This window comes from Protopterus annectens, chromosome 12.part0 (assembly GCF_019279795.1).
Source record: "Protopterus annectens isolate FY-2018-M chromosome 12.part0, PAN1.0, whole genome shotgun sequence".
In the NCBI taxonomy this organism is placed as follows: Eukaryota; Metazoa; Chordata; order Ceratodontiformes; family Protopteridae; genus Protopterus; species Protopterus annectens.
In genome coordinates, this window is record NC_056746.1 from 259,759,407 (window position 1) to 259,786,883 (window position 27,477).

The following is a 27,477-nucleotide window of genomic DNA, read 5'->3' on the forward strand; positions in this document are numbered from 1 at the left end:
TTAACTGTTCATGGCAGCCGTTGGCTCAATGTGATTACTGCCAAGAAGCTGTGCATTTTACTTAATGGCAGGCATTAAGCTTTGTAGAAGAAACTGGTGTGTGCGTGTGTCTGTGTGTAAAATGCCCCACTTAAGTGTGGATGTCTGTTAAAGGTACCCAGACTCAAACCCTGTATCTTGAAGTACATGAAGCAAGTGCCTAAATTCTCTACCCATATCACCAGAATGTTTGGCTCATAAATTTGGTCTGTTCCTCTTAAAACTTGCGATTTTCTGGCAAATCAGTGAGAACTTATTTCACTAAATAATGATAGCCATTTAAGTTTCAGACTTATCTTTCAGGAAATGCATGGTAACACAAAACATTTTATTCTAGCAATTTTTCTAAGATTATACAAGCAATGTTTAAAATGTGTCCTTGGTTGGTGTCCCCCAATAAATTTTGGCTTTTTCCAGATTTCTTGTGCTGCACACCTCTTCAGGTAGAGAGAAGTTTAGTCCTGTTTATGTAATAGCACAACAGGTAGAATACTTGCTCTTGATGCAGAAGGCCGTGGGTTCTACTCCCAAAGTATGCCGATGGATTGCTGATACTGTACTCTGCTATACTTTTAAATGGGGTGGATACTGCAGTCCTGAGAATGTCCTCTTTGGCAGAAATACCTAGTAAGTATGAGCCTGTTATCAGTTTGCCATCAATTCCCTATTGCAATATTACTAACTTATCATTTTTTAATGTAACATAGGCAATTTATTCCTCAGGGGCAATAGGCACTTTATTTGTAGATGAAAGTTGTTTGCTAGCAGCAACCTCTTCATTAGTTACAGTCTAGAGCTCTTAATGTGGAATTATTTAGATGACTTTTACTTCTGCAGAGATTGTGCATATGTACTGATACTGGTGGACTGTAGACGTTTGAGTAGACTTTTATGATGTAAATGCTCTGAACTGGGCAATTTTGTCACCGGTTCATGCATTTTGTTTCATTGCTTACTGGAAAAATGTTCACAACAACAAATTTAAAATGTGCTCTAACAAGTGTGCTGTATTAGACAAGGAATATAATTTACTAAAGTCAGGAAGGTGTATCAAAGAACACATGTATGTTTCGTGTGTAAGGGCCTATGATTTAAAAACAGCTCAAAGGTAATATTTAATCACCACCAGCCAGATGCATTTTCTTTAAATGTGGGTTTCAATGCTGCCTGTTTCAATGAATGTGAGTTTCAAGGGCAGATAAGTTTTAATCTTAAGTAAGTCTATTTTCATTGTAAGACCGAATTGCTTTGTTTAGCAGATGTCTATTCGTGTTTGTGCTATAAAATATAAAATAAGTTTTAAATGAAATCTGAATCATTGTAGAAGTAAAGCAGTATACACATTACAGTGTTTATGGTAAATGGGGCGAAATAGTCAAGTAATGGCTGCAGGGGGGAGGGCTGTGTATAGGGGGCCCATTCGACCATAATTTTTGTGAGAGGGGAAGGGCGGCAAACTCAAAGACAGCCCCGGGCGGCACAAACTCTAGCTGTGCCATTGATCAGTAGGTCATTGGAGGGCCTAGAAAAGAATATTGCCTACCATTAAATGCCTTACTTTTACCACAAAACCCACATACTGCAAGTCACCAAAAACAAAATCCTAACATTTGTCATCTTCTCCCTTCCCAGTGAACATCATTGCTACACATTTAAAAAAAATGGTTATCATTTACTACAGTGTCTGGGGCCATATTTTGGTTATCTCTTCTTTAGTTTGCATTTAAAATGAGGTATCCCACAATTCCACTGGAGTGGGCGGGGTTATGCAATTATGCATGCACATTTTATGTTAATCAGTGTACAGATTTGTACCTGTTTTACATGGGCCTTTGTCCAGATTTTTGATGCTGCCAGGTTGAGAGGTATGGTTGGCAGACCAGCCATTCCTTTGCTTGAGGATCTCTAGTACATCTCTAAAGGAGACATCATCAGATTGTTATCTTGGGAGTCCCTTCCCCCTCATCGAGATCAGTATCATCTATAACGGACTCTTGAGAAGAGTCTAAGTGCCTCCTTTTGCACTTCCTCTTCCTGGGATTTCAGCAGGATGTTCCAGAGAAGGTTCGGAAGATATAAATATACTCTGCTGGGTATACTGGAGACTTTGGTCTAGCTATCCTTGTGGTACAGGAATATGATGCTCAAGATGGAAAGACAACTGGGTCTGAGAAGAGGAGCCAAGGAGGGTAGACCCCCTCCTTTCTCTTGGAGCAGAGAAAACTGTCTCCATTACCTTGAAAGCAGAATGCCTCAGCGGGAAAAAGACGGACAGCTCTGAGAAGACATGCTTCTGGATCACTGACTCTTTCCGACTTGATGGCAAACCACTATAGGCAGGGATCAGAGCCGAGCTGTCCAGTGGTGAAGCTCTGAGGAAAGGAGACAGCTCCGACAATTGCAGGGTCTGGGGAAAGCTTTTTAGCCACTTTCTAGTCAGATTTCTTAAGGATTTGAGCCCCAAATGCTGTACCGGAGGATTTAGAAGGGAGTAATCCTCTCAAAATAATTTTATTTCTATGATCAACAACAGCCCTATGGTTAAAGGCCTTACAAATATCACAGGCAGAATCCAAATGGGCTGGGCCTGAGCAATAAACACACATAGTGTCCGCATCCGATAACAGGATTTTATGACCACAGACCGTACATTTTTTAAACACTGGTGGGTTTCTCAGCCATAACTACAGAGAGAATCAATAGAAAGGAATATTATAGAAAAAATGTACATATATATATATATATATATATATATATATATATATATATATGAGAGAGACAGCTAAAGAAAAAGGAAAATTTTTACCAAAAATGGTAATAAAGGGAACTACCTCAAAGGTTGTTGTGGTTAGTCTTTCGGCTTTTTCCCGGTAAGGGGTCGCCACGGCGGAACTCCGGTCCACTAATGATGCCGAGGTGTCAGCTTGACGCCCAACCTTCAACGAAGACACGCCCATTTACGCACGCATGTCTTTTGAACGCTACCCAACCGCGGGGAGGACATGCAGACTCAACACAGAAGGCACTCCCAAGCCAAGCCGAGAATCGAACGGGAGAACCTCTTGCTGTGAGGTAACACCTCACAGCAAGAGCCTCGAAAAAGGGCATAGCAAAATAAATTTAAAATGGGTGGTGAAAGCCAAACACATTCTGGCTAGGCTTATAAATGCCCTAGGGCAGATAGCCTAGTATGAACCTATAAACGCTACCACCGTACCACCATAGCAAGGAGAAAAGGGAAAGAGAAATACCAACTATGGTACTTTAGAGATACACTGAAAAGTGATGGAAGGGCAAAGGAGGATACGTAAACAAAATTTCAGTAACAGAAAGATAAATAGCTAAAGATATAAAATTCCTACTTTTACTCACAAAAAAATGCTACTGATTGAGAGCCAACAGTGACCACGTATATACTCAAGGGCAGCAAACGAAGTATGGTAGGAGACTAGTGCATTATGCATAAGGGAGAAGCTCAAGAGTTTCAGTGTTCCACAAGCTGGAAAAAGCGACCAAGTCAAATCTGAACCCATATGTTGAGGAATGAATGAAAATGACAACATCTGATTTTCAGGTTTTCCCTGCGAACTCTGTCCTCTGACTCTACCATTTTTTGAAACAGCTCTTCTTGAGTAGTTTCATACTCAAGACAGCTTTTTTAAAATCTCAATCTCTGATTTTTCCAGTTTTATCACTTCATCTGAATAGCTGTTTAATGCTTCTTCCATTTTTTCAACTTTTTGTTATCCGAGTTAATATATGCCTTCAATGTTTCATTTACTTTAATCAGCTTGGAGCAAATCTGACTTATGTTTTCCTCTGGATTACTGAAAGCCATCTCTTATACAAAAGATGGAGTTTAAATGTTTTTTTGTTTTTTTTTTCTAAACAGCTGCAGGACTCTTCCCAGTCAGTGTTTTCTCTTCGCCTTTTCTAGTTGATTTTCTTTCAGGTTAAGTTTCGTCTTTGCTGGGATCCAAGCAGTGTAGTTACTAGCTAGTAAATGAATTCACTAAAATTGTTAGGGTTACTGGCCCTTAACTCTGTTTTTTTTCACACTGAGAGAGCTGAAATTATGCTGCTGGTCAATGTCCAGCAATCTTGGGTGCACCAAGCTGTACACCAATTTATTCAAAATCAGTAGAGATTATCACATCAGCAGGGCAAAGATAAAACAGGCTACCCCACCCTGGAGTGGGAATAGTAGGAAAGAAAGTAAAAAGGAGGTGGTAAGAGGGTGTGAGCTACGGCAAATTTATCTATTCAAACATCCAATGTTATGGTAAGTTAACTTAAAACAACTGTACTATGTTCTTTATTAAATCACTGTTGCAGTAGCCCTAACTACATGGAATGACTGCTATAACATAGAAAGAATGGATAGCTGGAAAACGTCCAGATTACAGAAGTCATTGTAATATGACTTTTGCAAATCCTGCTCTAGCTCTGGACCAAATAGCTGCCTTTGGGATAGAACTAGAGTCCTTCGCTTTTCAAAAAAGCCTCAGAAGTAGCAACAGCTCTAGTAGAGTGAGACTGACTTTCTGAGATGGCTTTTACCACAGGAAAATACCAAAACTGAATTGCTTGAGCTAGACATCTGGAAATAGTTTAGATACTGACTGTCCTTTCTTTTTTCCATCAAAGGAAAAAAAAAAAGATTTCCTGAATTATTTAGTCTTGTCCAGGTATTCTATGTATGAACATCTAAATGTATGCAAGACTCTTTCTTCTTTATTTTTGGGTTCAGGATAGAACTTAGGGAGATGACTGTTCTGACTGAAAGTAATCTCGGGCTTAAAGGAAGCACTGACTTACAGGTACTGATTTCCATGCCAACTGTTTTACACTATACAGCAAATAACTTGAGTGAATGCTGGAGATCAGAAGAGATTAAGAAAACAATATTAGTCGTAAACAAGCATGGAACACTCACATCCCCAAATTGGATATTCTCCAGACTTTAACTGCACCTTGTACGTTAAAATCCCAAACAGAAATAGGAATTAAACATCTTTGGCAGAGTCATGCATTGACTTTTTCCCCTTATATGCTTCATTAATTTGCCCCATCATCACATACAATGTTATTGTCAGAAGTTTTAAAAATAAACCGAACACATTCTTAACAAGGGAAGTCCGTGGATTAGAAAATACAGCCTAGTCTGAAAAACATGAGGAAGTGTTACTATTTTCCATATCATATAGGCTTCGGAAGGGTAATCTCTTTATGCATGACTCAGTTTAGTATGGAAATTTGTATTTGGAAGATATATGAAAATAACAATAGATGAGGTCATACATATCTTGCCAATAGTGATGATCAGTAATTCAATAATACTAAAAGAGGGAATGGTTCATTACACAATAGTTGCCTACACTTTAGAACAACCTTCCAATAAATGTTAAGTACAGTTGTGTAATAAACTTACTACTACAGTAGCTGTCACTACTGTAGTAGCCCAAGCTGTATGCTTTATATCCTGCTATAGCTGTAACAATGGCCAGCTCAGTAGATATCACTACTGCAGTAGCCCAAGCTGTATGGGTTATATCTTGCTATGCTTATAACATGGCCAGTTCCCAAAGTTTCAGGGTACCTTTCACACATGCAAACCATAGTCACCTTGACCTTAATTAATAAAGACAGGTTTGGGTGTCAAGCCCTTCAGAGTTTTTATGCCAACAGAGAGAGCAAGAGGCTACTACCATTGCTTACTATAACATGAAAGAAGAAGGGCTGAGGGGCTGAGGGCCCTGGAGAATGTTCCTAGCAAAATCTCCCAGACCTGGAGAAGTAATATTGCTTATACAGTACTTTGTGTGTGCAGAGAGGACCAAGTTTCTGCTTCCAGAATACTTTTAGAATCCAAATGCTTCCAAAATGGCAAAGATGAAGCCGAGGGCCTCACAGCATGAGCTTTGACCCTGCCTGGAATAGTTTTGTTGAGCTGGGCATAACACAAGGAAATAGCATGAGACAACCATTTGGAAATAGTCTGCTTTGACACAGGTTGTCCTTTTTGCTTACCTTCACAAGAAATAAGTAACTCATCAGAAGTTCTAAAACATTTTATTCTGTCAAGATAGTACTAGAGTTGTCTGAGGTCATCCAAGGCATGGAGTATCCTTTCCCCCTAATTTTTACGTTCTGGAAAGAAAACAGGGAGATGGATAGCTTGGCTTAAGGTAAACTTAGATACCACTTTAGGCAAAAATTAAGGATTAGTTCTATTACATCCAAGTGATGTCTCCAGGTGCATCTGCAGTTACCTCCTACTGCGCCTCTAGGTGTCAAATAATGCTTGTTCATATTTGTATTAATAATTCCAAAACCATGCTACATACAAGGTATCAGAATGTTTTATCTTGAAGCATACATGATGGCAAACACAATTGTATCGATATTTGACCTATGTCAATGACTATTTGTTAGAACTGTAAGGTGATAACTTCATTTTTTAAAGGCTGAAGCCACGCCCACTGGGAGTTAAAGGTACACACTCAAAAGAGCTGTTCTGGAGGGAATGAGCACTATGAGGAAAATGAGACAAGGACCAGGTTGACGCCACCATATGAGCCTGCAATTCAGAAAATCTACATGTAAAGCACAGAGCAATATGTAAGACTGTTTTCCACATCAAAACCCCTACATCAGCCTGGTGAACAGGTTCAAATGGAGCAAGAGTTAGTATTTCTAAAACAAATTAAGATCCCAAGAAGAAGCCACCTATTTCCTAAGAAGCTTCACAAGCAACACCTTTTTCCAAAACATTTTCACAACAGACTGCACTGAAAGAGGATGATCCATGGGCAGACATGCTGAAATGGCCAACACATGCACCTTGACTGAGGAGTAAAGACAGGCCACAGACTAGTAACTCATACAAAATGTAGAACCAGAGAATCACTCATCCTGAGTGGATACTGGTTCATTTCTTGACACTAACTACAAAACCCTTTCCAGTTACTAATAAATGATTTTCTAGTAGCAGGATTTCTTGCCTTCTTCAATACTTCCTGCATGCCCTCATAAAAAGTGCCTAAAGGTATTAAGATTCAATCATCCAGGAAGTCAATTATAGTTTTTGTAGTCAGGATGCATTAAACACCTCTGGACTTGTGTGAGAGGATCCAGATTGTGAGAAGCTTCCAGTAACTGCCTCAGGTCATACAAAAAGGAGAAGCGCTGTTGCCTGAGCCAAAGAGGAGTCATGAAAACAATCTTTGGAAAGCCTTTCTGAATTTTCACAATAATCCCAGATTAATACTGGAAAGGGTGGAAAAGCACACAGGAAAATTCCAGTTCAAGGAAAAGAAAAAGAATCAATCTTCCAGGCCATTAACGGTAGGGATAATGAGTAGAATTTTGCCAGCTGATAGTTGAGAGGCAAAAAGATGCATTTGAGGTATTCAGTAGGATTATATACTGGAAGACCCAGTGACATAAATTCCTTAATTGAAGGTCTGTCCTGGCCCTGTTCAGAACGCCTGCCACACAACTTTGCTCTGATGGCATGTAAGATGCTTGTGGCATGAGAATGAGCTGAAAAGCTATATCCTAGGCTATCATGGCTACTCTGCACAGTAAGAACCGGATCCCAGTTGCTTGTTTATATAGCATCTCATTATGGTGTGTGTGTGTGTAGTCTTTCGGCTTTTCCCGGTTAGGGGTCGCCACAGCGGAACTCCGGTCCGCTAATGATTGGCAGTTGATTTTTACGTACTGAGTTGCCAGCCCTGACGTACAACCTTCAACGAAGGTATGCCCATTCACGCATGTCTCCACGCAGAAGATGCTCTAACTGAGAATCGAACCAGAAAGCGTCTTACTGTGAGGCGACAATGCTACCGCAGCACCACCACCACGATAACATAGCATCTCATTACGGTGCTGTCTGTAAACACTTCTAAAGGTATCAGGGACGAAAAAAGAATGAGAGAGTTGAGAAAAGGTATTGATACTTATAAACGATATATGTTTAGGTCAGTCTTTTTTGTTCCAAAGACCTTGCACTTGTATCCCCAAAGACACAGCTCCTAAAGCAATGTCATAGGTTCATAGGTAGATACTAGGCTATCTGTCCTAGGGCATTTATAAGCCTAGCCAGAGTGTATTTGGCTTCCGCCTCCCTATTAGATTAGCCTACTGTGCCTCTGTAAAGTAGGTCACAGAAGGTACCCTTTTAAGATCAGTTTACTGTGCCTCTGTCTAGCAGGGACACAGAAGAGATCCCAGGGGTGAATTTGCGATTTCCCATCCACGCGTCCAGATTTCGCTTGAAGAGGGTCAGCGAGGGGCTATGTCTAACATGAATTGGGATTCTATTCCAGAGTGAGGGGAGCCTCTGGGAAATGAATCTGTCCCTCCAGCATGTCCTATTTATTTTTGTGCTGAGGTTTAGGTCCCCGGAGCGTGTAGCTCTAAGGGACTTGGATTTTTTGAGGTGGCGCATGTCCATTAATTCTGGGTTTGACATGGCTTTGTATGTCAGGCATAGATCGCCTCTGAGTAGGCGGTAAGCAACTGAGTACAGCTGGAGTTTCTTTAGTCGAGCTGCATAGGACATCTGTTTGTAGCCCATGATCCTCTTGGTGAGGTACTTTTGGGGTCTCTCCAGTTGCTGCAGGTGTCGGGTAAGGTACATGACAAAAGGGGCATTGTATTCAATTATGAACCTGATGAGTGACAAGTAGAGGGGCACAATGACATTTCTTGATCTAAATGCGAACCCTTTTTGATACGGTGGGCTATATAGAAGGTCTTTCTAACCACTTTGGCAATGTGATTATCAAAGGAGAGATTACTATCTATGTTGGTCCCCAAATCTCTAATTACTTCTTCCGTACTTAATGGATTACCAACTATGTGGTAATTTGTGGGCACCTTGTTTTTCCCAAAGGGGATGACTATGCCCTTTTATCATTTAGCTTGAGGCCGTGGCTCTGGCACCAAGCATCTGTCTCTGTGAGACCCTTTTGGAGGATGCTTGTGTCAGCTGGAGATTCGATTATGGCCCCCAGTTTGCAGTCATCTGCGAACTTTGTCAGCCATAATCCCCCAGTGTTAGCCTGAACCTCACAGAAGTATATACCGAACATGAGAGGTCCCAGAACTGAGCCCTGTGGGACGCCACTTGTAACTGGTTTGGATTCAGACATGACACCTGCAATTCTGACCATGTGGGTTCTATCTCTGAGCCAGTTTGCAACCCATCTTGTGATATAGGGGTTGATATTTAAGCTGGTAAGCTTATTTATGATGCCCGAGTGGGGTATTGTGTCGAAGGCTTTTGCAAGGTCCAGGTAGGCTGTATGGACTACCTTGCCCTCATCTATGGCTTTGGTAACTGTTTCAAACAAATCAACTAAGTTTAAGAGGCAAGATCTGCCCTTAACAAAGCCAAATTGGGCAGGGTCCAGTGTCTGGGGGCTCCCAAAGTCTTTGTTTATGAGTTCCATGATAATACGCTCCATAGCTTTACAGACCAGACTAGTCAGGCTTATGGGGCGATAGTTTCCGGGGTCCGTTGTGGCACCACCTTTGTGGAGTGGGACCACTGTAGCTGTACGCCATTCTTTGGGTACATATCCTGTAGTAAGGCTAAGTTTGAACAGTGACTTAATGTGAGGGTTCAGTTCTTCTTGGAGCTCGTGTAAGACACAGCCTGGGACACCGTCCGGTCCCATAGATGCTGTGTTTTTTGCTTTGGAGAGGGCAGCTTTCACCTGTGCATCTGTGATGTCAGGGAGGTTACATTCAGTTGGCATAGGCATTTGCTCCTTTGGGGGGAAGGCGGGGAAAAGTTTGCGCTGAATCTGTCTGCCAGCATGTTGGCTATGTCTGTAGGTTCGGTATATTTTGTACCATTATGCAACAATTCAGAGCATATCTGGGAGTTTCCACCCATATTCCTGACATAACTAAAGAAGGCCTTGTGATTATCTTTAGTGTCTAAGGCAATTTTTCTTTCGAAACTGACCTTTGATGATTTTATGAGGGATCGAAGTTTCTTGCTAATACTGATCAGAGATGCCTTCCTTTTTTGGGATTTTGCTCTGTCATGTAGTAGCTTCCTCCTTCTGTTGTATAGTTTATTTATGGCCGAGGTCCACCAGACCGGTCTCCTGTTTTTGGAGGAATGACTCTTGATTTTATTTGGGATAGCACGATCCATGCATTCCTGCAGGTGCTCATAGAATGCATTTGTAAAGGATTCTGCAGATTGGGCTGTATTATCCTCTGGCCCAGGGGCTTTGAAGGATTCCACCTCAGTCTTGAGAAGTGCAAAGTTGGCTTTTGAAAAATTCTTTACAGTGATTTCCTTGGCTGGGGGTGGGGACGGGATATGGATGTCCAGGGAAATTTGTTTATGGTCTGATCTTACCAATGAGGGGTTTACCTCTGGTGTGGAACATAGAGTCCCCATGTTGGTGATGACCAGGTCCAATATGCCGTTCCCTTTTGTGGGAGTGGTGACCAGTTTTTCCATTGTGTTAGAGTTTATAAATTCAAGGAACCGTTGGGCGAGGGTGTTTGGGCTTGAGTAGTTTTCCCAGTCGATGTTTGGGTAGTTGAAGTCACCCAATGACATAGTGTTTGGAGAGACCTTCATATTCTCCAGTGTTCTCAGGAATGCCAAGTGGGGTTCCTGTAATAGGGAGGGTGTTCTGTAGCAGGCTACAAACTGAAAGGCAGTTTTGCCTGCTGTTAGTTGCACATGGATGGTTTCCGATGCTTCATGCAGTGCCACTAACCTAGAGGTGTAAGTATCTTTGATGAATATAGATACTCCCCCCTCCTTTTGTGCTTCGGTCCAAGTTTTGGGGCCGAAACGCACGTTATGAGTTATAACCTGGTAGTGCTGGGGTGCTCTCAGGAGCCTTGAACCAGGTTTCTGTTACTGCACAGACATTGATTTTCTCCATACTGAGGAGAGCCTCGAGTGCGTGCATCTTGAGGTTTAGACTTCTGGCATTAAGTAGCATTACCTTTAGTTTTTTTTATCCTTGGGTTGTCTATGGAGGTGGGTTTGTCCTTTGAGCCTTGCCTAAAAAAGGCACTATGGGGGTGGCAAGAGCCTTGGCCAGTATACAAAAGCCTAAGGATGGCAGGTGCAAGCCGTCCCTAGCGAAGCAACGTGGCTTGTCGAGCATGTCATCCCAGGCTGACACACACTGGATCCCCTTTGAATGACACCAATACTTTAGCCAATTGTTGAAACTGATCATTTTTGTCTTTATACTGTGGCATCATTCTTGGTGAGGGCAAGATGCTACTCAAGGTCAGGGTCATACCAGCCTGGGCTACATGGTCAGAGAGCTCCTCTATGTCTCTTCTCATGTAGTCCAGGGAGGCACGTCTCAGGTCATTCACACCAGCATGGACAATGACGGAGTCATACTTGTACTTGCTTTGGAGTGACCTGAGTGCTTGCGTTATGTGGCGGATCCTGGCACCCGACAGGCAGCTTACAGTGACCTTCTCCTTGTTCAGTCTGGTGAGCGGGACGTCAGTGTGCCGGACAATAGAGTCCCCTATAACAAGTGTATTTGGTGTGTTGTTTGGCCTTAAGAGCTGTGACTGAGAGGCACACTGATTTTGTGAGATATGTGATTTGTGGGTATTGTTGAGTGGTGGCTGTTGCTTGGATATCTGCTTAGGAGGCCTTTGCTGTTTAGGCAGATTTTTATTTAGAGCCTCCAAGTATGTTTTTGTGTGTTTATGTGTTCTGTATGCAGATGCAATAGGTCTGTGTGAGAATGGATTTGTGGTGTGGGTGGTTACCTTTTCCTCCTGACTGACTGTGCCAGTCTTGGGTTGAGAGAGCTCTGCCTCCAGTTTGGCTGTGTAACTGCATCTCTCACATGTATTAGAGTTTGTTGGAAGGAGGAGAGGGTTGTCTGTGTACATAAGGCAATTGTAACATTGCCTCAAAATTCCCAGATTCACCAGCTGGACTGGAGAGTAACCTTGAAACTGACCCTTGGACATACCAGATTAGTATAGGGAACTGTTTTTTTACTGATCAGATTAGGGAAGGGAAATGATTTTTCACTTGATCAGGAAGGACCAATCGGGAGCCTAATACTTATGAGAAGTCAAGGAGGGTGTAGTGCTTTAGTTAGTTAGTGTTTCCTTATAAGAGCTGAGCAAGTGCAGGGCTTTAGAAAGAGAATAGAGTGATTACTTTGAGAGTTTGAACAGTTCTAAGGGAAAAAGTGAAGAGCACACTTTCTGGAGCCTGGAATAGTTTAAACCTGCTTAGGCGGCACTGCCCGACGCTGCTCAGTGTGCAAAACTGCGCAAAAAGAGAGTTGTAGGGTTTTAAGAGAGAGAGATCAAGGAGTTTAGAATTGACCCAAAATGGCCAATAAAACTACAGCTTCTAGGTAGTAATCACTCCTCCAGGGACAGGCAGGCTGTTCAGTGTTAACCACTCCCACTGGTGAACACAGAGACTTCACTTTAGCCCAAGCAAGCACTGGCCTTCTAGAAACTTCCAAACAGTTCAGAACAGCAAATCTGTAACTGAACTTTCTTAACTTTCAGAAAGTGGGAAAAAAGCAAGATTTTTTTTTCTTTTTGTTGTAGTTTAAAGGTAGCAGAGATACACAAGCAGCAAAATAATCACAACAGTGCAATAAATGACCCCACACTTGAGTGCTAGGCCAAAATCTGCCTCTGCAGTGACCTACTGTGCTGGAGCTGAGAGGGAGAATGGGAGACTTGGATTTTGAAAAGCATGAGGTCCCCGCTAAAATTTCTCCCTATTCACACACCCCCAAATACTTTCACGGGATCCAGATGTTGGGACCATACAGATTACAGGTACCAATGGATTTTTTGTTATCATATGTGGAGTGTATTAAAGGGTATCATGACAATCAAAGATGCCATGAGACACAGAATCCTAAGGAATGCTAGCTGAGACAGTAGTCTGGAAAAAGTCAGGCACAGATTTAGATACAGATCTACTCTTTCCTCTAAGAGAAAAGCTCGTTGAACTGAGATGTCCCAAAGACACGCCAAGAAAACAATCCTGTGAAAATTAGACATGAAATCTGTATATTCTCAAGTTCCCTTAACCAAGCGAGAGATCTCTGACACCTTAAAATACTCTACAAAGAAAGACTAAATGCCTAAATAAGAAAAAAAAAGTGAACACCTTGCAGTCTGCAGTAGGCTATCACAGGAGTTAGACACTTTGTCAATACCCTTATAAGAGTGGATAGCAAAGGGTAAAGTAGAGACACTGATAATGTGGCAGACACAGAAAATCACTAGAAAACTTCAGAAATGTGATGATATGCATATTTCAATCTAAGGTTACCAAAAAACTCAAGTGAAAAATAAGGGATAACAATAACATTTGAGACTTAGACTCAGAAGCATTTTAAAATAAAAACCCTTATATTAAAAGAGAAGGGGGGAAATTTTAACACCCCCTAAGGGAGCCAATGTTCCATGATAGGAGTGAAAAGCAGAGTTAAATCTGGCAAATGATTAGGAGTCCATCACAAAAGGAGGGAGAGACTACAACTGCCAAAAGTAACCTTGATAGATTTAGGGTTTACCAGGGAGGGAGGGGGAAGTCTTGTAAATAGTAATGCAGACTTATTAGACTGTCCACATTCAGGGAGGTGGAGCCCTCTAGTTTTTTTGGAAAATTCCTGCTATAGCTTTTTAAACATCTGCTTACTAGCAGCTTACTTTGTCAGTTTAATTTGCCTTTAAAGGAAGGTGGATGGCATTATAATCCTTGTCCAGCTTGGAGAAGGAAGGCTGAATAACAGAGATCCAGTGAATCAGAATACTTCTCTCGTCATACCTAACAATGACCACTGCAGCCAATGGCCCAAAACCAACTGTCTATCCAAGGGATAATCAAAAATGTTATTTCTGACATCACTATCTTGGAAGCTTAAGAGACACAACCAGTCAAACCTCTTCATAACAGTTCAGTGGCATCACTGGAATCATATGCACATTTCAAATGATGGGTCCAGCTGATGGAGTTTATATTCTGCCTTGTTGCCATAATTTGGGAAAAATACTGGTAACTCAATGGATTGATTCAGATTGGCTTCAGAACATACCTTAGGTAAGAAGGAGGGATTTGTTCTGAGGGAGACACTGTCTTTGTGGAAGACCAAGTAAGGAGGACGAATAGACAGAGCTTGTAATTCAGAGACTCTTCTAGCTGAAGTGATGGACACTAGAAAAAGAGTTTTCTAAGATAGGAACTTTAAGGGACAAGAACTAGCTGGCTCAAAGGGAGGCAATATCAGGGACGCTAATACCAAATTTAGATCCCACGCTGATGGAGGTTCTTTTATAGGATGCCTTAGGAGGAATGTGCCCCTCAAAAAAAGCATTACACAATCTGTGAGACATAATATTTGAACCCTTGATGTGCCTTGTTGCCATAATTTGGGAAAAATACTGGTAACTCAATGGATTTATTCAGATTGGCTTCAGAACATACCTTAGGTAAGAAGGAGGGATTTGTTCTGAGGGAGACACTGTCTTTGTGGAAGACCAAGTAAGGAGGACGAATAGACAGAGCTTGTAATTCAGAGACTCTTCTAGCTGAAGTGATGGACACTAGAAAAAGAGTTTTCTAAGATAGGAACTTTAAGGGACAAGAACTAGCTGGCTCAAAGGGAGGCAATATCAGGGACGCTAATACCAAATTTAGATCCCACGCTGATGGAGGTTCTTTTATAGGATGCCTTAGGAGGAATGTGCCCCTCAAAAAAAGCATTACACAATCTGTGAGACATAATATTTGAACCCTTGATGCTTAAGTGAAAATTAGAAATAGCAGCCAGCTGAACCCGAACAGTAGCGGCTGCCGCCCCTTGATTAAAAATTTCTGTCTGAAATTCCAGGATGAATGAAATGGGAGCTGTGAGGAGGTCCAATAGGTTTTTGTTTGCCAAAAAAGAAAATCTCTTCCACTTACTCGCATAAAGTTTTCTTGTGGAGCTTTTGTGCGCAGACACTAAAATATGTCTCACTGTTGGGGATAATTCTGGAAGCCTGGCTAAGACTGGAAGTGGAGTAACCAAGCTGTGAGCTGGAGAGTTTGGATGGAGGGATGGAGAGACCCAGACTGATGAGTCAAGAGATCCGGCACTGGGTCCAAGATCCAAGGATCCTCCTGTACATAAGGCCATAGGAAGGGGAACCATATCTGACAAGGCCAGTAAGGAGCAATGAAAATTATCTTACAACTCAACAATTTTGCTTTCTGGATTACCTTCGGTATAAGGGGAAAAGGTGGAAAAACAGAGAAGTCCCGGGGCCAATCGTGGACAAGTGCATCCCTGGGTGACTCCCCTGGTGGGGGGGATTAGGGCAAAAAAGTTGCTGCATTTGGCAATGATGGACGTGGCAAAAAGGTCGCAGCATGGCTGGCCCCATTTGCGAAAAATTTTGCTCACAACTTCCTGTTTCAGGGACCACTCATGTGGCATTAAGATTGCCCTGCTCAGCGTGTCCGCTATCATGTTGGATTTCCCTAGAATATGCGTTACAGTTAGAAAGCATTGAGAAGAGACTGCCCATTGCCAATCTCTCTGGGCCTCTCGACATAAGGGGCAGGATCTGGTTCCACCTTGTTTGTTGATGTACCACACTACAGACATGTTGTCTGATTGAATTGCAATTATCCCCAGAGGAAGAGAGTTTTGGAATGCCTGCAATGCCATGAGCACTGCTCTCATCTCCAGGACATTGATGTGCAGATGGTATTCGTGATCCTGCCAAGTCCCTTGGACAGTCTGTCCCAGATAATTGCCCCCCCCCATCTGGGAAGCGTCCGTGGTCACAGTCGCTACTGGTTGGGGGAGAACAAATGGTCTGCCTAATGTCACTTGTGTAGACTGGATCCACCAACAAAGATCCTTTTTTGCATGCGTTGGTTATCAGAATCTTGTGTGACATGGGCAACTCCTGCATGGACCACTGAGTGAAGAGAAGCCATTGTAGTATTCTCATGTGTAGACAGGCCAAGGGAACCAAGGTTATTGCTGCTGCCACTGAACGCAGAACCTTGAGCACAAACCTGGCTTGCACTTTCTTTTTCCTCAACAGGACTGATACCGGACGGCGTAATGTTAGGACTCTTCCTGCGGGCAGTTTTGCTACCATGCTTTTTGAATTTAAATCTGCTTCTATAAAGGTAATACATTGAGAAGGCAACAAGGCAGATTTTTCAAAATTGACTGTAATGCCTAACTCTGAGCAGAGATGAAGTTTAGTGCCCTCTCCCTGATTAGTAAATGCTTGGTGGTGGGAGTCAGGAGCCAGTCGTCTAAGTATGTAAACACCTGGAATCCTAGACGCCTCAGGTGAGCCGTGACCACTGCCATACATTTGGTGAACACCCTGGGGGCTGTGGTGAGACCAAAGGGCAGGGCTCTGAATTGGTAATGACTGGCTCCCAGCCAGAAGTGTAGATATCTCCTGGAGCACCTGTTCATTTTGACATGATAGTACACATCCTGGAGAGCTATCAAGCACATTCAATTGTCCTTTCCCAGAAAGGGGAGTATAGACTGCAGTGTTGCCATCCGAAATTTCCCCTTTACTGACTAGTTTAGTGTGCTGAGGTCCAATATTGGTCTTCAGTCCCCTGTCTTCTTTGGTACTAAAAAGAATCTTGAGTAAATTCCGGATCCTGATTGGTCTGCAGGGACTTTTTGGATGGCCCTTTTTCTAGCAACCTTTGGATTTCTAGGGTTGCTTGATCCCTTTGACTGGGTGGAATTGTCTGGGATGGATTTTTGTGGAGTGTGTGGATGACTGAAGGGAATGATGTATTCCCTGGATATGATCAACTGCACCCATTTGGTGATGTCTTGCCAGGCTTCTGGGTACACTGATAGCCTTCCCCCGACTGCCTTCAGAGGAGGACAGTCAGGCCTCCTTTCAGGAACACTGAAAGGGCCTACCAGAGAATGTATCTCTTGTTGCCCTGGTTCTGTGGACCCCCTCTGCCACGAGGACGGCATCTTCCATTATTATTTATCCCTCTGCCACTGGGAGAAAATTTGCCACGTGCATCAGACAAAGCTCCTTGTGATTTGCAGAACCACATCTTTCTGCTCTGCTGACCTTTGGGGTAAGCTCTAGTAGGGGCGGAAAAACGCACTCCCACGGCAGATAGAGTTTTGCCTTCTTGTTCGTACCTGGTTAGAGTTTCTTTAACTTTTGGCCCGAACAAGGATGAGCCATCAAAAGGGGTGTTAGTAAAGGAAGACTTGAAGGGGTCAGCAAAGTCACAAAGCACATCCAGGAATGTCTCCTCAGAGCAATTTCTGTGCCTGCTGCCCTACTCGCTTCATCAGCCGCATATGAAATCAGATGCATGGGGGAGTTTGCTATGGAGGTTAAGGTTGCAAGTTGAGTCATTACCGTCTCCGGGAGCGCCTCAGTTGTAGCACCTTGGAGGATTCTCCTAGCTCCTTGAGGAGACCCTCTGAAGTCTTGTGAAATGAGAAAGATAATTCAGTGACCTCAGAGTAAATGCAGCTGAAGAAAAACATACGCTTCCCATATCTGTCCATCATTCGAGACTCTTTATTTGGCGGATGGACAGACGAAGAAGTTTCAGCTAATTCCTTCTTGGTGGCCTCTGCCACCACCACAGCATCTACTGGAACGGGACACCTTTTGTAAAAAACTGCTTGTCCTTGGGGGCAGTGATAAACTTATTAGCCCTCCTCGGGACAGGGTCCAATGTCTCTGGAGAACCCCACACCTTTCGACTGACTACCCTCAGTAGGTAAACAGATTCATCCTCAGAAGGGGAAAGGGACTTCCTTAAACAGTGGGGTGAATGGATCTCCAGGATGTCTGAAAATGAGACATCCTCAGAGGGTGAACATGGGAACCCCTTCGAATCTTCTAAGTCTGTATCTGACATGACAGACGCTTCTGAGGGATCTCCTCAGAGGGATGCTCTGGGGAGGTCTCGGAAGAAGGGGTCTCCCCTAAGGGGGTAACTTGAAGCATGGGCTCTCTGTGCCTGGGCAGGAGAGGTGGAATGGAGGTTGACACTGGCCCCTTTGGGGGAAGAGTGTCTGCAGCCGAGGGTGGAGCAGACTCAGGGGAAAGCACGCTCCTCATCACCTTGAAGGCACCTTGATCCGGGCTCGAGATAGTCTCCGGTTCTGAAGAACTCTGAGATCTCCACCACACCACAGATGGGGGCTCTGAGGCCAATGCTGGTGCTGAACTTACCTGCGCTGAAGCTCCAAGTGAGAGAGCCAGGTCCGAGCCGACCCCCCCCCCCTCCAGAGTCGACAGGCGAGTGTTGGCTCCCAGATCCTTCAACAGAAGCAATCAGAGAGGTGGTCGGTACCAAGATACCAGATGTGGTTCTCGGAACCGATGGTTCCACCACCACGACCTCCAGACTTTGGCTCCAAACTGGATTGAGTCAGAGGAGGAATAGCTGGTACAGAAGAAACAGGCTTTGGTTCCACATCCTTTTAGGCTAGGCTGGACAGAATTTTTTGCCAGGGCCGGTGCCTTAAGTAACCTCTACACCACACACTCCACGTCATCATCTGATAGACTCCTGGATGATTTAGAGAAGCACACTGAGGACTTGTGGCTACCAGCCACAGACTGTAGTAAAGGGGATTGAGGCAGAGAGCATACAGGCTCCAAGGATGGTGACCGATCCCTTTTCTTTCTCTTGGACGGTTCGGAAGAAGCTGGACGAACCGAAGAAGATTTGTCTTTCTCAGATCCGACAATCTTCGGATCTGAGACAACAGAAAATGAAGCCAACTGCTTTGCCGGCTCAAAAGCCGCAGCCGACGGTGATTTAGAAGTTGAAGGCTGATGAAGGGCTTGTTCAAAGGGTCCCATAAAAAGACCTCTGTTAATAAGTTTGTTCTTGTGCTCCTGCAGAACTCTTGCACTAAATCCATGACAAATAGAACAAGAGTCCTGCAGGTGCACTGCCCCTAAACAATAAACACAGCTGGTATGTCCCATCTGTGATGGACATCTTCTGTGTGCAGGAGTCGCACTTTTTGAAACCTGAATGTTTTTCTTTAGACATAATGCAGAAAAAAACAACAAATACAATAGTAAACACAATAAGAACATTTTTTTAAATAGGGAAGAAGGGGGTTGAGGAGAGTTTCTGACTGAAAAAGGACAAACTCCTCAACCCGAGAGACGCCTCTAACTTAAACAATACTCTGAAACAAACAACAACAGGTAGAAGCCTTCTAACTAAGCAGGCTATATGGAACAAAGCAGGATAAACAGCTCCCTGATCCTCGAACTTAAATGGAAAGTGGAAGCACCAGAAAACAAAGTACAGTTTTGTACCTACCATAAATGTAGATGTTCGAGGATCCACATTGCTGCAGTCCTAACCATTGGGTAGTCCGCTGTCCAGTCGGCCCGAATACCAAAGTATATGGCTGACGTCGGTCAAGGCGCATTAGACTGATGTCAGGACGTCAGGGTACTAATGCGCATGACCGACGTCATATCCTCAGTCTTTTCTTGCCCCAGATGTCAGAAGACCCTAAAAAGACAAAGCCCAAACCAAAACACCAAAAAGCCCTGCATCAAACATATATACAATATATACAAATGTACAAGAATATATATATATATATATATATTAGCCCACACCACCACCCCTAAACACAGAGGGGAAGGAGGGAGGGAAAATTGGACTGCAGCAATGTGGATCCTCGAACATCTACATTTATGGTAGGTACAAAACTGTACTATGTTCTTCATTCCACATTGCTGCAGTCCTAACCATTGGGTAGAATCCCAAAGCAGAGGTAAGGGAGGCTGGCAAATCATAAGGAAGCAGGAGCTGTCAACATGCCTTGCAAAATAGCTGTGGCAAAACCAGCCCTAGATTTAGAGTAGAGAGGAAGGTGGTAATGCTTAGAGAAAGTATGCACTGAACTCCAAGTAGCTGCCTCCAAAATATCCTTAGTTGCCACCCCCCTTAGAAATGCTGTTGAAGTGGCAGTAGCCCTAGTGGAATGAGGCCTAATCCCAGCTGGAATCTCCTTGCCATGATGGGAGTAACAAAATGAAATGCAAAACCCAATCCACTTAGAAATAGTTTGCTTAGACACAGGCTTGCCCTGAGAACTCAAAGCAAAAGAAACAAACAATTGCTGAGACTGCCTGAAATCCTTAGTCCTGCTTAAATAATGACGCAACTGCCTATGTACATCTAAAGTGTGCAAAATCTTTTCCCCCTTATTTTGGGGATCTGCATAGAAAGTAGGCAAATGAATAGTTTGGTTTAAAGCCACACTAGAAACCACCTTAGGCATAAAGGAAGGATTAGTACGTAATGATACCCTATCCTTATGGAAAATCAAAAGGGCTCTACTGCCATAAGGGCCTGCAACTCAGAAACCCTTCTTGCAGAAGTAATAGCCAACAAAAAAGCAGTCTTCCATGACAAGTATTTCAAGTCAGCAGTAGCCGCAGGCTCAAAAGGTTGTAGAGTAAGTTTTTCCAACACAAAATTGAGATCCCAAGCAGGAGTAGGAGCTCTACGAGGGGTCTTATATTCTTTGCCCCTCTAAGAAACTGCTTGAACAAAGGATGCGAAAACAATGGTGGGTCACAATCATAGTGAGCTGAAATTGCTGCAGCATGAATCTTAATGGAAGAGAAAGACAAACCTTTGTCCAGTAACTCAGTAAGATATTGAAGAGCCACACTCAAATTAGGCTCAGAAATCTCCAAATTCTTTGCTGCACTCCAAAATAAAAATCTCTTCCATTTTTCTGCGTACACTTTTCTTGTACTAGGTCTTCTAGCTTCCATAATCACATTTAAAACTTGTTGAGGAAGTTGAGACCTGCTGTGTTTCAACACAGAATATGCCAGGCTGTTAGATGAAGAGAGTGAAGCTTGACATTGAGCAGGTGACCGTCCTTCTGAGATAACAGATGTGGAATCAAAGGTAAAGGCCATGGGGGCTGCCTTACCAGACTCCTTAGTAGTGGGTACCAGTGTTGCAGAGGCCAATCTGCAGCTATTAAAATCATCCTTGGCTTGTCTTGTCTAACCTTTAGGAGCACCTTTGGAAGAAGAGGCAGAGGTGGAAAGGCATACACATGAAGATTTTTCCAACTGAAAGAAAGAGCATCCACTTTCCAAGCTGTATGATGAAACCCCTTTGTGCAAAACTTTGGCAGCTGGTGGTTTAGTGGAGAAGCGAACAGATCTATGTCTGGAGTTCCCCATGACACTGTCAATTTCTGAAATACATGAAGATCCAGTTTCCACTCGTGGGGATCCATGATTTGCCTGCTTAACACATCTGCTAAGGAGTTCTGTGCTCGGCAGAAACCTTGCCTGAAGAGTTAGTTGCAAGCTGAGCAGTCTCCCATAAAATCATTGCTTGCCTGCATAGAGGATAAGAATGTGTTCCCCTTGTTTGTTGATGTACCACATGACAGTTGTGTTGTCTGTTAGAATCAACACCTGCCCAGGAAGAAGTAACTCCTTGAAAGCCATTAATGCAAACTGGACTGCTAACATCTCCTTCATGTTGATATGTAGATGCTGTAGTCTGGCAGGCCACTTGTCTTGTATCCACTTTCCATTTAGATGAGCTCCCCAAGCAATGTCCGAGGCATCTGTCGTTAAAATCTGACTCGCCTCTGGCCGGGTCACAGAGAGTCCCTTGTTTAGGTGACATTCCTGAGCCCACCACAAAAATTCTTTTTGAATGCAAGGTATTATTTGAATGACAGTGTCCAAATCCTGGCAGTGCTGTGTCCACACATTTTTGAGATACCATTGCAGCTTCCTCATATGCAGTTTGGCATTGGGAAGCACCAGAATACAAGATGCCATGAACCCTAAGGCTTGAAGGCCTGTCCTTGCAGTCAGCCCGGACTGAAGAGATAGTTGATGGAAGTAACTGGAAAGATTCATTTGTTTGTCCGGGGTTAAAAAGGCCATCTGGGCTGCTGTATTCAGTCTCACACCCAGAAAACACATGTCTTGAGAGGGTACTAGACTGGACTTTATTTCGTTCACAGAATACCCTAGGCATCTTAGCACTGCTATGACATATTCCAGATGCTGTAGAAGATCTTCCTTTTCTTGAGCCAGAATCAGGCAGTCGTCCAAGTAAGGATAGATTTGAATTCCTTTTAGCCTGAAGTAAGCTATCACTGGAGCCAGAACCTTTGTGAATACTCTGGGCACAGTAGATAAGCCAAAGGGCAATGCAGAGAACTGATAATGAGAATTTCCAGCTCGAAAACGCAGGTACTTCCTGCAACTTAGTCTTATAGGCACATGAAGGTAAGCTTCCTTGAGATCTAAAGTTACCATCCAATGATCTTTGCCCAGCAGAGGTAAAAGCTGTTGTAACGTCAACATCTTGAACTTGGGAATGTCCAGATAAGTGTTGAGGATAGATAAATCCAAAATTGGTCTCCACGTGTTCCCCTTCTTTGGTACTAGGAACAGGCGAGAATAAAATCCTAGGCCCCTTTCTGGTACAGGGACTGGCTGAATGGCCCCTATTTGGAGTAACAGAGAAATTTGCTTGTGAGCCTCTTTCCTTTGTGGAGGGGGAACGTCTGGCATGCCTTTGAAAGGGGCAATGTATGGAAATAAAACCTGTAACCGTGGTGAATGATATCCAACACCCATCTGTCTTGAGTGATTAAATCCCAATTTTCTTTGAAAAGAGACAGTCTTCCTCCCAAAGGAGCTGCCAGGCGAGAATCTACTGGCAGCTGAAAAGGCAGGTCATTGGGTCTGTTTACGAAAGGACTGACCCCTGCCCTCACCAGAAGTCTGAGCAGGTGAACCCCTGTTCTAGGCCTAAAAGAACCTTGAGCTCTGCCCCTACCACGTCTAGACCTACCCCTAGACTGGGAATCATAAGCAGGATATGTCCATCCCTTAGTAGGCCAATTTCTACTAAACTTCGGTGGCTGCACCTGCAAAAATCTTTAACAGTTTGCATAGACTTAGCTTTGTCCTCCATTTTTTCAAAACTGCTTCCACAGGCGAACCAAATAACACATCAGACTGTAAAGGAGCATCCAAAATCCTAGTCTTAACATGCTCTGCTAAATTCTGATCCCTCAACCAGGCATGCCTGCGAAGAACAGAACTAGTGGCAGCCACCCTCGAGGAGGCCTGCACAGCATCAAAACCACATTGCAAAGAATGCTTACCCACTTGTTCAGACACATGAACTAAATCCAGCAACTCTTTACACTCTATACCTTCCGCCAAAGCATCCACCTTAGATTTCAATTGTGAAAGGAGATAATTTTGATATTTTAGCATGTGAAACTGACAATTCAACGCTCTCATGGCTAAAGTGGAAGAAGTATACACTTTCTTTCCCCACCTATCCAAAGCCCTTGCCTCTTTATCAGTGGGAACAGGATTTTTAACAACAGAGGCCTTAACACCTTTAGGCCCCTGAGAAACAGTTTCCGGGTCTGCCCTAGGACTCTTAAACAGATACTTATGAACTTCAGGCACCCTATAGTACCTATCAGGTTTAACAGGGGCAGGAGGCAAAGAATCAGGGTTCAGGAAGCCTCTGCAAAAACATCTTCCACCACATTCAACACAGGAGGTATAGCTAAGGGCCTATGCTGGGGTAAAAATAAGAATTCCCTAAGCCTTTTCCTGGAATCAGAGTAATCTTGGCCTTCCCATTTAAAGTGCTCCCTCATGGAATGCAGAGTCTCTGAAAATGAGAAATCCTCAGGAGGAGAAGCTGTAGGAGTGGAATCATCCACATCAGAATCAGAATAAGGAGGATACTCCTGCAAGTCTTCCGCAGAAGACTCAGAAGCCTCTGAACACTGTTCAAAACTCTCAAACTCAGGTTCCACCCTAGGCCTCTTATCAGGAGGGGGCATAGAGCCTCTAATCATAGTAATTAAATCTTCTGCCATTTTAAGCATATGTTTCTTAGGCACAGAACCTGAAGTGCTAGGAGAAGCCCCCACTGAAGATAAACTTGGCCTACCTCTCAAAGAAGTTTTGGAAACAGAAGGAGAGGCTCTAACTACCTTGGGAAGAGAGGGAAGAACAGTTACCTGAGAAGCCCCTCAGCCTGGCCTACCTCCTGAGAGGGCACATCCTGTAACAGTAAAGTCTCTGCCTGAGACTCCAAAGAAACTCCTGGCAAAACCTCTGGCTCCACTGAGCCTTCTAAAGAACCGACGTCCGGGACTGCCGGTTCATCAACCCTAGGCTTTGCTGTTTTGTCCTTGCGCTTTTTGGACGAAGCGGGCGTCGGAGCATCCGTCGGCATTTTATAATTACAACGCTTCCCAAACACTAACCTGGCACAGTCTAACCTTCTCTTAATAGTGCGTTTGTTAAATCTAGCACAAGAGCGGCAACCAACAACGTCGTGCTCAGGCCCTAAACAAGGTATACACAAAGTATGGTAATCCCTATGAGGTATCTGCTTCCCACAAGAAATACAGTTATTCACTTTTTCTGACATCCGGTTAAATACTGAGGCAAGAAAAAAACAAAATGTTCCCCAACGGGGTACTTAGCCAACTTTGATTCGGTCTGAAACTCCGACTTCGGAAATTTTTCAGAACGCCAACCTGCACTCGCAAAACTGCTTCTGCATCGGACCATGCGGCAAAAAAGACTGAGGATATGACGTCGGTCATGCGCATTAGTACCCTGACGTCCTGACATCAGTCTAATGCGCCTTGACCGACGTCAGCCATATACTTTGGTATTCGGGCCGACTGGACAGCGGACTACCCAATGGTTAGGACTGCAGCAATGTGGAATGAAGAACATCACAGGCGTAGTAGTAGAAAAAACAAATTACGGCCACAAAGAACAAACCCACAATACAAGAAAACAGAGTAGATAGGGATAGCAAACAACACTAAAAAGGACTTTAAGTAACTCTGAATAACTTTAAATAACTTTTGGAAGAAAACATTTTGAAAAAACAGTCTAAGTAATAACATATTTTACTCAGCCTGAGTCAGCAGAAAGGGATCCCGAAACTTCAAGAGGCAAATGAGATCTGGGTATCTGTCGCTAAGCTTCATGGGATACAGTGCAGCCTCGAGCTAGTAAAGAGCTCTCAAGCTTTAGTATAAGGCCGAGTCAGAAACAATGCTCGGTTCTGAACCCAACCAGCAAAATGAAGGCGATATGGGACAACATAACACACACTTTAAATAACCGCAAGAACCAATCAGAAAACAAAACTCGGCACACACCCACTAAAATCAATTAAACAATAATGTATGCATATTTATATATAAACAGCAATATATGCATGTGACTGTAAAGACATGGACAGAGTATATATTCTTTAAAACTTAATATACAAATGTGAAGTCTTATCTCACAAATTTAGACAAAGTATATCAAAAAGAAGTTATGCCTTACCATAACATTTCATCTGAGTTGTTGATCTTCTTCCAGTCACCACTGATGGGTTCGGTTCCGAGCCCTCTGAACCGAGTCGGCCTTATATCAAGCTTGCGTGCACCAAAAACTCTTGAGCTAAGCTGCTACCCACAATGCCCTTTGCTCAGTTACCTCAGATCAAATTTGCATGCAACATATAGAAGCAGTATAAGTCAGAGGCCATCTCTGCGCAGAAACCCTAATACACCACAAAGACCCAGAAGATCCTCCAGGAACCTTAGGAGAGGGTAGGTGGGAGGGTGCGATGACTGGAAGATCAACAACTCAGATGGAATGTTATGGTAAGACATAACTTCTTTATCTGAAGTTGTTAATCTTCTTCCTATTCATCACTGATGGGACTCGCTGGTCCGACTTGCGAAAGGATTTAGTTCTGTCCAGATAGAAATGTAATTGTCTATGAACATCCAAGGGATGTAGGCAGTATTCTCCCTTGTTAGAGTAATTTGGGAAGAACACAGGGAGCTCAATGGACTGGTTAATCAAAAAATCAGAAACCACTTTTGAGAGAAAGGATGGGTTAGTACTAAGTGATACTCTGTCCTTATGAAAAATCAGATAAGGGTTCTTGATACATAATGCTTGTAATTCAGAAATTCTTCTAGCTGAAGTTATAGCCACCAGAAATAAGAATTTCCATGACAGGAATTTTAGATCACATGTCGCAGACGGCTCAAAAGGGGGCAGAGAAAGAGACTGCAGAACTCAGGACAGATTCCATGCCTCCACCGGCTGTCTAATGGGAGGCCTGCTGTGGAAAAAATCCTTGAGGAAGGTCCTGCAAAGGCGAGAGGAAATAAGTGGCACTCCATCAGACCCATTATGGAAGTTGGAAACAGCTGCTAGATGGAAGCCGAGGCCCCATTGTCAAACAGTTCAGCCAGATAATGAAAAAAAAGAAGTTATGTACTTACCATAATGTTCCATGTTAGTAGTCCATCTCACCCTTCATTCTTTACATATGGGATCGGAGCCGATCCTCGGCTCCGACTCGGCCTATTTACAAGCTGGAAGATTTCTGGTTGGCTCGTGGCTAAGTAGGTATCCCAAGGTGCACCAGTAAAATCCCCAGATCTTGTTTGCTGCTGACTCAAAAAAATAAGCAGCTCATAGTACAGAAAAAGCCAATACTAAAAGGTCTCCATAAATAATGAAAAAAGAAGTTATGTACTTACCATAACGTTCCATGTGAGTTGTTTATCTCACCTCACTGATGGGTTTGGAGCCAATCCTCGACTCTGACATGGCTGATAGCAAAGCTCAAGGTTTGCCAGTAGCTCGAGACCAAACCCCTTATCCCACAATGCACTGCTGGAATTACCTCAGATCTTGTTTGCTGCAAGTATATATATATATATATATATATATATATATATATATATATATATATATATATATATATATATATACCCTTTTATTTATTTCTTCAAGGAAGCACTTCCTGAAGGGGAAGAAGAAATATTGAATAACCAGGATGGTACTAGCCTCTAAGTCAACTGTCAGCCAGGAGGGTAAAGGAGGAGTGACGTGAGAATAAAGACGAGATAAACAACTTACATGGAACGTTACGGTAAGTACATAACTTCTTTATGTGAAGTTGTTAAATCTCGCCATTTATTCTCATTGATGGGTAGCGTCCATAGCACCCTCAATCTTGGGTGGCTCATGGAAGTACATTTTTCAGTACCATGCAAACAAATGAAGACCTGTCCCTAGAAGCCTTATCTACTTTGTAATGCGTGATAAAGGTATGAGGCTTACACCAAGTGGCTGCAGTGCAAATATTGTCAAGAGGCAATTTAACCTGAAAGGCAGAAGACGTAGAAACCGCTCTGGTAGAATGAGTCTTAGGTTTGTGTGTCAATGGCATGCTCGCATTCGCATAAACAAAGGATATACAATCTGATAACCATTTAGATAAAGTTGTTTTAGCCACTGGATTACCTTTTCTGGCTT

At 43.2% G+C, this 27,477-nt stretch overlaps 1 protein-coding gene across 1 annotated transcript in view; it reads right to left on the reverse strand.

Annotated features, from left to right (window-relative positions):
• The window catches only part of LOC122816492 (dynein axonemal assembly factor 8-like), a 3,534,829-nt gene that overhangs the window by 2,175,074 nt on the left and 1,332,278 nt on the right, over positions 1-27,477 (reverse strand). The window lies entirely within an intron of this gene.